This window comes from Periplaneta americana, chromosome 14 (assembly GCF_040183065.1).
Source record: "Periplaneta americana isolate PAMFEO1 chromosome 14, P.americana_PAMFEO1_priV1, whole genome shotgun sequence".
Taxonomy (NCBI): Eukaryota; Metazoa; Arthropoda; class Insecta; order Blattodea; family Blattidae; genus Periplaneta; species Periplaneta americana.
Window position 1 is genome coordinate 24,818,869 of NC_091130.1, and position 10,122 is coordinate 24,828,990.

Below are 10,122 nucleotides of genomic sequence, written 5' to 3' on the forward strand. Positions count from 1 at the left end.
AGGTTTTACAAATATAGACTTTCAATGTTGTATTGTTAGTTGGTTTCACTTTCGGCATTGTACCTACACTTCACTACTCTGAACTGCAAACCTGCACGTTGAAGTTCTTATGCGACAACTGTCCCGTTCACCTGTTGTTGACGTGTAGAGACCTGCGAGTATGTCATGGAGGGGAGGACTTGGTATAAAGGTTTGTAAACAAATGACTATGTAGATGCCAATACTAGCTTTTACTACTCCAAATTCCGTTCCCTAGTCATTACTATTAAATACGATAAAAATTCGTACCGGCACCGGGAATCGAACCCAGGACCTCTCAGCTCTGTGCGCTGAGCGCTCTTACCAACTGAGCCATGCCGGGACACGATCCACGGCGCCGGCCGAACCCCTTTCGTAATGCTATTTTACGGCCTTACTACCTGCACTTGAGACGATACACGTCACATGTATGCAGGAGCGCATATTTTTATATGTATCGTCTCAAGTGCAGGTAGTAAGAGCGCTCAGCGCGCAGAGCTGAAAGGTCCTGGGTTCGATTCCCGGCGCCGGTACGAATTTTTTTTCGTATTTAATAGTAGTAGGCTAATACAATTCATATTAGTCGTGTAATATTCAATGAGGTGGGCGAGACCTAATACATATGAATATTTGATGTATTAAACCGTTAGCAGTTGTCATGAAACTGCTGTTGAATATGGCCACAAAGTCATGTAAAAATATGCGCTCCTGCATATATATGACGTGTATCGTCTCAAGTGCAGGTAGTAAGGCCGTAAAATAGCATTACGAAAGGGGTTCGGCCGGCGCCGTGGATCGTGTCCCGGCGTGGCTCAGTTGGTAAGAGCGCTCAGCGCGCAGAGCTGTGAGGTCCTGGGTTCGATTCCCTGTGCCAGTACGAATTTTTCTCGTATTTAATAGTAATAATACAATAGACTAATTCATATTAGTGGTGTAATATTCAATGAGGTGGGCGAGACCTCATACATATGAATATCTGATGTATCAATTTTTGGTGATTTTTAGCTATGCTGCTTAGTGTGTTCTCCTATAAATGTTACACAATTCTAATAACAGAATATAAGCCAAATCCAACCATGTCGATTTTAAATGTCAAAATTGACGGTGTTTTCCAAATCTAACTAAGTCAACTGTTGTTTTATTCCAAACCCAATTAATTCGGTGCGCATGCGCACCGGGTATCGACACAGCTGACTTAGCAGTGTTTGGCGCGTTTTATTTCAGTCCTATTGTAGTTGCACGTTGCAGTTCGCTACTAATATTCCTGATGTAACATTAAAAAATACCATTAGCTTTGAAAAAAAGGAATGACGTTCTTAAGCTGATGAAATACATACCCGAGGAAAATAGTAAAGCCAAACAATTTTATGAACAGGCACTGAAGGAACCTGAAGGGGACAATGATAATACTGTTCGTATATATGACAAAGATAAATGAAAATAAAAAAAAATGAAACTAACATGTACATATTAAGTTCAATTAATGTAGTAATAAATAAGTTAGACTTCAATTTCAGTGAAAATAGAACATTGCAATATTCAATTCAACCATTTTCAATTTTTGTAAATGTAAAGTGTAAAATCTACATTACAACTAATGGTATGTAATAAGTAGGGAACGAAATTTGGAGTAGTAAAAGCTAGTATTGGCATCTACACAGTCATTTGTTTACAACCCTTTATACCAAGTCCTCCCCTCCATGACATACTCGCAGCTCTCCGCACGTCAACATCAGGTGAACGGGACAGTTGTCGCATAAGAACTTCAACATGCAGGTTTGCAGTTCAGAGTAGTGAAGTGCAGGTGCAATGCCGAAAGTGAAACCAACTAACAATACAAAATTGAAAGACTAGCCTGTATTTGTAAAAGCTCCAGATCGAGTATCAAAATTCAGGAAACAATTCCCTAAATTGTCGCTTCCCCCATGTCCAGTTCTTAAGAGCTAACGAAGCTTGCAATTATTACGCACATCACCTCAAATCTGTGAAGAAAGTGGTCCAGTCTTTCGATCTCGATGACGCAGCTGCGATTCAAATACGCCAGGAACTGCTAAATGATAGAAAAATCGAGAAAGAAGCCATGGATATTAAGACAAATTTTGGATATTTACCGGATGCCATTATTCAATTAGGAAGGTCAGGAGTGGAAATAATTGAGCAAATAATTATGATGAGGACTATTGTAAATAAACTGAGTGCAGTAGAAGGTGAAATAGGAAAACGTGTTGGTGAAAAAATGAACAGAGGTTTGATTAAAAATAATGGGTATGGTATTCTTAGTCGGATTTCAGATGTACTAACAAGGATGTGTCCCAATGACATCATTCAACATGTGAATTTAATTGACGGATCTTGTTTCAAGTACTTTCCAATTGTCTCTCCTAGATGTAGAGCGGAGTTTTTCCATGTTAAAAAATTTCCTTCCTTGCAACAGAGCAAAGTTGTATTTTGAAAATTTGGAAATAATATTTACAATTTATTATAATAAGGCACTGCAGGAATAATTGTTTCATCAACAAAACATAGCATTAATTGAAAATGCCATTTCGTTTGGTTCTACATTTTGTTCAACATTTAATGATACTGTATTAGGCTATATTGTAAATATTGTAGTATATTGCAAATATTGTAAATACTGTAGTATACGGTGTATACATATTATATTTCATGACATTGTAAATAAAGGTTTTAATTTAACACGCTCCTGACAGAAAAACACACATATTCAGAGGCGAGTTCCATACAGAAGACAACTGTCTATCAGCCATCAATATGTCCACTGACAGGCGAAGATGCAGAGGTTGATATTTGTAATGTTGATTATTGCTGTCTTGTGCGTTGCCAAGAAAAGCACATATAGTTAAAAAAGGAATGCAGATTATGTACACTATTCCATTTGTTTATTCTGAAATACGTTTATAGCACGTTGCGTGTAAGTTTGTATGAAGTGTACTGTACTCGTCCATGCTCTGTGACGCAGCTCGCTTGACAGTCGCTGAGCTACGAATATCTATACTACGTTTCACCATTCTTTATATTACTCCAAATCCCTTTCCCTGGTAATAAGTTAAAGTATTTGTCATAATACCTACAGTGTAATATTTTTTTCAATTAACACAGAATTTGCAATTCAATTCTTTATTTCTGTGAATAGAAAATGTAATATTCCATGTTAAAACTAACACGTAAAACGTTTTACAATATTTAGTAATAAATATGTGCAAAATTTTCTTGAGTTAACATAGCATACTTGAATTAACCAGTATAGGGAAATATTCTGAATTTTTTCCAAATAAAACTAAGTCATGATTTAGTGCAATTTTGAAAAAAAAAACACACACCTATAAATTGTAAGATATAAACGTAAATGCCACAAATATTTCATAATGTCATATCTATGTTATGACGGATATGGTACATCATAAATTACTCAATCAGCTCCAAAATAATTATATAAGTTTTATTGCTCTCCTGAAAAAAGTAGTTTTCTGACTTAGTTGGTTTTGGAATCCACCTCTTCAATTTTAAAATGAATGTTCAGATTATATTACGCATGAGATATAATGTTTGTAGTAGGCTATGATTCGATCAAAATATGTTTTGTTAATAAGGCTCGGATTCATATGCACTATAAAGTACTTATTTTTATGTACTACCGTTAATTTTAGGTCTATTTCGTTTTTATATCGGAGATGACGTGGCCAAGATAATTAAATTCTTCTTCTATATTATTTCTTTCCACTTTTGCTTTAATGTTTCTCAGATTTTCTCTCATATCTTCTGCTTTTGCAAGATAAATTTTCATATTGTAATACTTGACGATATTGTTTAAACAGTACTGAGTAAGTATAGTACGTTCCGTTTGCTTACGTCGTATCCCAGTTTCCTCCACCCGCTTCTGCTCGCCCCTCTGTAAAGGCTACTGAGTAGGCTGTCTTAGCTCCATTCTGAAAACATTTGCTGTTAGGAATTGGTCGTCTACATAATATTATACAACTGTTTACTTATTTTTTTTAATTGGGTTATTTTACGACACTGTATCAACATCTAGGTTATTTAGCGTCTGAATGATATGAAGGTGATAATGCCGGTGAAATGAGTCCGGGGTCCAGCACCGAAAGTTACCCAGCATTTGCTCGTATTGGGTTGAGGGAAGACCCCGGAAAAAACCTCAACCAGGTAACTTGCCCCGACCGGGATTCGAACCCGGGCCACCTGGTTTCGCAGCCAGACGCGCTGACCGTTACTCCACAGGTGTGGACACAACTGTTTAAAGTAACTTAAATAAAAGGGAGTCATTAAGTAATTAATTGTGACGTGATTTCCCCCCTTTCTACGACCCTGCGACATAACCATTAGGTCGGACAGTAGATGGCATGTCTGAGTAATTTTATCTTTTCGGACGGGGCAGAAGTGAAGATTGAATTTACAGTACGTAAGGTAATCTTTTACGGAGTAGGTACAGAAGTATTTCAACATGAATTACTGGTACGAAGGACGAAACTGAAAATTGGAATTAGGTATAATAGTCTATAATGCGACAATATGCACAAAAGAATTGAAGCCTGTATCGAAATGAACGGCCACCATTTTCAAAAATGTGTTTAAATATCCATATTATGATTATTTTTTTTTCAATTTAAATTCACTCTCTGTATTGTACGCTAATATGCTGTAGACAGTATAATATAGGCTACATTGCATAATGAATACGTCCGAATGGATAACTCAGTTTGTGAGTAAAAATACTTATTGTTAATACCGTACTGTATTTTGATTAAACAAAAACCTAATAAAAATTATCAAACTCAAAATCGCGATATTTCGTAGTTTACGTAAATGGATCAACTACTTTTCTTCCCTCCTATACCTAGTAAAGTGATTTCTTTGTGTTTTACGCCAGTATCATCGAACTACAGTCGTGGAAGGGAGTAACAAACGGTGTTTCCGGTTCTCTAAAGGTATAGCCAGATTAATATTAAAAATGTTAGTAAAAATAAAATGATGTCCCTGTACTAGTAGACTATATTGTAAATCTCATCTGTATATATATTTCATCTACAGTAGACTGTGACTATAAATTTTGGGTGGTATGCATAGACATTTCGCTAGCCCGCGCTACGAGCGTGCTAAACTAGCCCCGGTTATCGACCGGTTACTTGTACAGGATTCACATCAATTCATATCGCTAACACTGGTTTATGAATACGAAAAACGTTAGGTCGCTGATCATCCACCGGAAGTCCGCGCTAAGAATGTCTATGAATATGGCCCTAAGACTTTATAATATTATTAAGTTTTTTGACTTGCTCCATATTCTAGCTGTAAAGCAATGTATGAATACCATGGAATGTTAATAAATACAATACAATACAATACAATTAGAGATTTTCAACCTGACGCTGGTTATTGTTATGCCACTTTTAAGGCCTTATGTACAAATTTCCGTTTACTTTATTCCGGATCTAAAAATTTTCCCTATTATTTGGTTTCTTATTTGAAACACTGTACCACTGATAGAAAGGAAAGGCTATATCAGGTGCATAACAAGCCCTTAAAATCGAAAGCAGAATGTCTCGGAAGAAACCTACCTACAACTACTTTAACCCGTGCGATTTTCCTGGCGCAGAATTCCCGTACATTCACTTAGGAGCAAAGGGACGACAGATAAAGCTGGGAGCCCTTGCGAAGAACCAACCACGTGTCTGTATAGCGAATGAGGTTTTTTAAATTATCTAAAAGGGCAAAGGGCTAGGCACAGACAAGATTAAAAAGCACAACACAACAGAATTAAAATCTCTCAGCAGCAGCACACGAGGTACAATTAAACTCAGAAGGTTGAAGACACACACATATGTAAAAGCCTTCAGAGCAGACATAAAGCAATCAGCGCCATCGTTAGCGAAGGGGACTACGATGCCACACAGGAAAAGTTGCAGGAGAAAACAAAAAAATATAATATACCGTGTGATATATAAAAACAAAATGATGCCCCGGTCTGTATGCTGACATTCTGGAACCTAGAGGGAATATTCTGCAAGGTATTCAAAAGGAATTCATTTCCTTTATTCCCTCCACTAATGAGCACACTCGTGCTGGGATGATGATGATGAAACAGTTCCTAATGAGGTAAGATACGTGCCCTCGTGATGGATAAGAGAATCGGAGTGCACTGCCTGCGACATGTTGATGCCCCACGGCGTACCAAATTTACATACTCAAACTCACATACTCCTCTGCTAAGCATCTTATACCGCATGTCCCAAGTGTTCCGAGACTTCAGTTACGTAAATAACCTACTACCACAGTTTAGTAGGGGAGAGTCGGATAGTATCGGACATCGGGTAATATCGGACAGTGCGTTTCTTTCATTTACCACCATATGGTAGTACCTGAATGACATTGTTACGTTTCTCTATGCGACATCACACAAATGTAACCATGTCAACCAGGTACTATCATCGTGTGGTAGATGAAAGAAACTCACTGTCCGATATTACCCCATGTCCGATACTACCCGACTCTCTCCTATATACAGTTGCGAAGCTTGGGATGATTTTTTTTTTGCATTTCTCGCGATAGTTGCTAGCCGCTTGGAGCGCTGTGAGTACTAGGAACAATAGACTGTGTCACTGCCATCGTGATCTAATACAGGCCGTAAGCCAGACCATGTACAGTAAAACCCCGATTATCCGCCACCCTATTAACCGATTGGTGGATTATCCGACTGTCTTTCTCTCTCGTAGAAAAAAATATGAAGTACTGTACATTAAATTATCACGAATTTTTTCTACAGAGTGTGTTTTACAAACCTTTACCCTTACTCATTATGGTCTACTCTTTGAGTGGCCGTAACTTACTGTTTAACATCTTTGCAAAATGTCTTCTACAAGTGTCAGAAGAAAACATGTTTTACTACGGAAAAAAGTGCAAGTAGGTTTTTTTTAGTAGGCTACAAGTGCAAGTAATTGAAAGCTTTGGGAAAAGAGAAAATGTGGTTCATCTCACATCACAATACGAAATAGGAATTACAACTGTGCGTGATTTAGGGTAATGAGAAACAAAATATAAAGTGTATAAAATTTGTAAATCTACAACATGAGACCTCTACTATTCCTATCTTTCCACAGACAGTAGTCATATGGAGTTTCCTTGGACATTAAAAACCCGTCGTTGAAAACCAGACTTAAGTGCAATAAATAATGTTTTAATAACTGACTTACCGGAAAATCAAACTTGAATTGCTAAAAAAAAAGTTAAATTAGTGAACTTCTGATCCACTAGTTATCGTATTAAAAGAGATCATGGAGGAAATTACGAAACTATTATGTAGCTACTTAGTTTATGAAAACTTTTATGGTACGGATTATCCGATTTTTTCGATTAAACGTTCACTCCACCCCCTTCATTACCACGGATAATAGAGGTTCTACTGTAACTCGTTTAACCTGATCACGAAGGGCAGCGTTTCAACCATATAAATTAGTTGGAATGCATAAAGAGTAACATGTATTTCTCTAAAATGTAGTGTAATTGCATTAATAAAATTTAAAACAATGATTATGAGACACTTCAGACATAAATCACTTGCGAGTTAAGATGAAATATTATTTTTGGTGTGAAAATTACGTTGTTCGTATGTGTAATACCTGCCTTTATTTCGATTAAATATTGCGAAATTCTTGTACATTCATTTATGCACGATTCAATAATTCTAAGTTGCACCGCACGGATATTTAGATCGAAATTATAGGTTATGTTTACTGTCCCAGTTGCCCCTTTCTGTCTAATTTTAGTGGTCTCCAATGCCCTGCCATTCATATGGAAATATTATAGGTTATGTTTATTCATTCATTCATTCATTTTATTCCATAGATCTTACATGAGCAATGAAGCTTTAAGATGTGGAACATGTCAACATTTTACAATATTACAATTACAATTTTTACAAATTTTTATAGTTTTACAATTTAGTAATTTTCTACAATTTCTACAATTTTGTACAATTTTTTTTTTTTACATTTTGGCGAGGTGTAGTGAGATGAGATGAGGTCCGAGGATTCGCCAAAATATTGCCCGGCATTTGCCTTTTCGGTGGAGGAAACCTCGGAAAAACCCAACCTGGTAATCAAATCAAAGGGGGTAATCAAATCAAAGGGGTTGATGCCAAGGACTCGCCATAGACCATCCGGCTTCAGTCCCACGGCTGGGGAAAACCTCCGAAGAAACCAAAGTCCAAAGGGGGATCCAACCCAAGCCCGAACGCAGCTCCGGATCAGCAGCCCAGCGAGTACTATATCTTATATTCCTAAATTCGCAATTATACATTATAATTAAGCATAATGTCATGTATGATACTCCGCACATTCAATTTTTCTGCATTTTAATACTACAATTGAGTATTGAATTATTGTATTTATCTACTACCTAAGAGACGAAGTAACTAACTAATTTCATAGGAGTGGTAGGCCTATGATAAATTTTCTGTCTTTATTAAGGAAGGTAGATGTGCTATATTAAATCACAATATAAATACATCGGTCGTTGCGATTATGCCTTCTTTTTTATTAAACCTCAAAATAGCTTCCATTCTAAACTTAAAATGTTGATGCGAAAAGATTATGTTAACATGTAAAATTCTCTTCACATTAAAATAACACAGTTTTGTAATTATTTCTGCAACATAGGCTATTATGCAACAAGAAGTAAGGGAACTTATGGACACATTACACTAAATAAAACTTAGCTATGATACGCAATAAAGTTATAATATAATAATTCACTGAGCTCCATACACTGATATAGAAAACCCGAACATATATTACGGCCTGGTCTAGATCGAAAAGGCATTGACTGTGCCTTATTTCGCATTGTTGTGAAAAGTTGTGTAAACTATGATATGTTCGTTATCGGTTGTAATAACTGTAAATGGCTAAAATACAATAATTTGAATAATAATATGGGACAAGGAGACGTTTGTAACACTATAAATTATAAGAAAAAAAGGTCAGAGTTATCCTTCTTCCGAAAGATCCAGGAAGGTGAGTTTATAAAATATAATATATACTTTATGAAAATAATATATAAACCTTATGTATTTCGTATTTCAATAGTGGAAGGAAGGTGTTAATTTTTCAAAAGAACACAATATCAAAAGTACAATACATTTTATCGTCTGCTAGGGAAAGAGTCTGTGATGAGGCGATAGTAGCGATCCTGGTGGCTAGCAACTATCTATGGGTGCATATTTCAACTGTCTATGTTTGCATATTTAGTAAGTATTGAGCTTCGCAACTGTATATACTAAACTGTGCTACTACGTACAGATATTTAGATCATCTCTGAAATTCTTCTGTACTAATATTGAAAAAAGGCGTGTGGGGATAAAAAGAGAAACCAAGAGTCAGGAAGTAATAGGGAAGAAAGTAACGAAAAGATTAAGGGTGCGAGTGTAAGTGGAAATCTAGGATGTGAAAGTGAAAGCGTGGGGGAAAAATAAAAGAGGAATAGAAGAAGAAATAAATAGAAAGAAAGACAGAGATAGAAATAAAGCAGAGACGAACAGTAAAGAAAGGTCAGAACCTGCGACAGCTGGGGATATAGCAGAGGTATTAGATATGATTAAAAAATGTTGGGATGTGATCAAAAAGTTTAAAATAAAGTGAAACTGAAAAAGATCGAGAAGTATAGGGGAGAGAGGAAGTGTATAAGCAGATGTGTAAAATAAAATATAAGTATTTATAGGAAGTGAGAATAGTGAGAAAGGATTACGTGTAAGCAGAATAGTGAGAAAGTGAAAGTGAGCGCAAATAGGAATGAGTGAAAATAGTGAGAAAGGGTTAAGAGAAGTGAACAAGTGACAGCATAAAATTAGTACTAACATTTGAACGTTGGAACAGTAAATGAATATAAGAGAAAGATAGGAGAAAAGGTCAAAGAACAAATAGGACAAATAATTCAATATGTTAATTTATAGAGAAAAAGTGAAATTGAGAATTTAGTGAATAGCAGTTAGAGGAAAAAGGGGGTTTGAAAGGCGTATATAATATTAGATATATTACGATTAATGATCAAAAAGAGAATAGCAAATGAAATGTAGGAGAA

The 10,122-nt window shown here is 36.1% G+C and overlaps 1 non-coding gene across 1 annotated transcript; it reads right to left on the minus strand.

The window, feature by feature from the left end:
- Positions 1–285: 285 nt before the first annotated feature.
- On the minus strand, positions 286–361 carry TRNAC-ACA (transfer RNA cysteine (anticodon ACA)). The gene has a single exon. It is a non-coding gene; the product is annotated as a tRNA-Cys (tRNA).
- Positions 362–10,122: the final 9,761 nt, after the last annotated feature.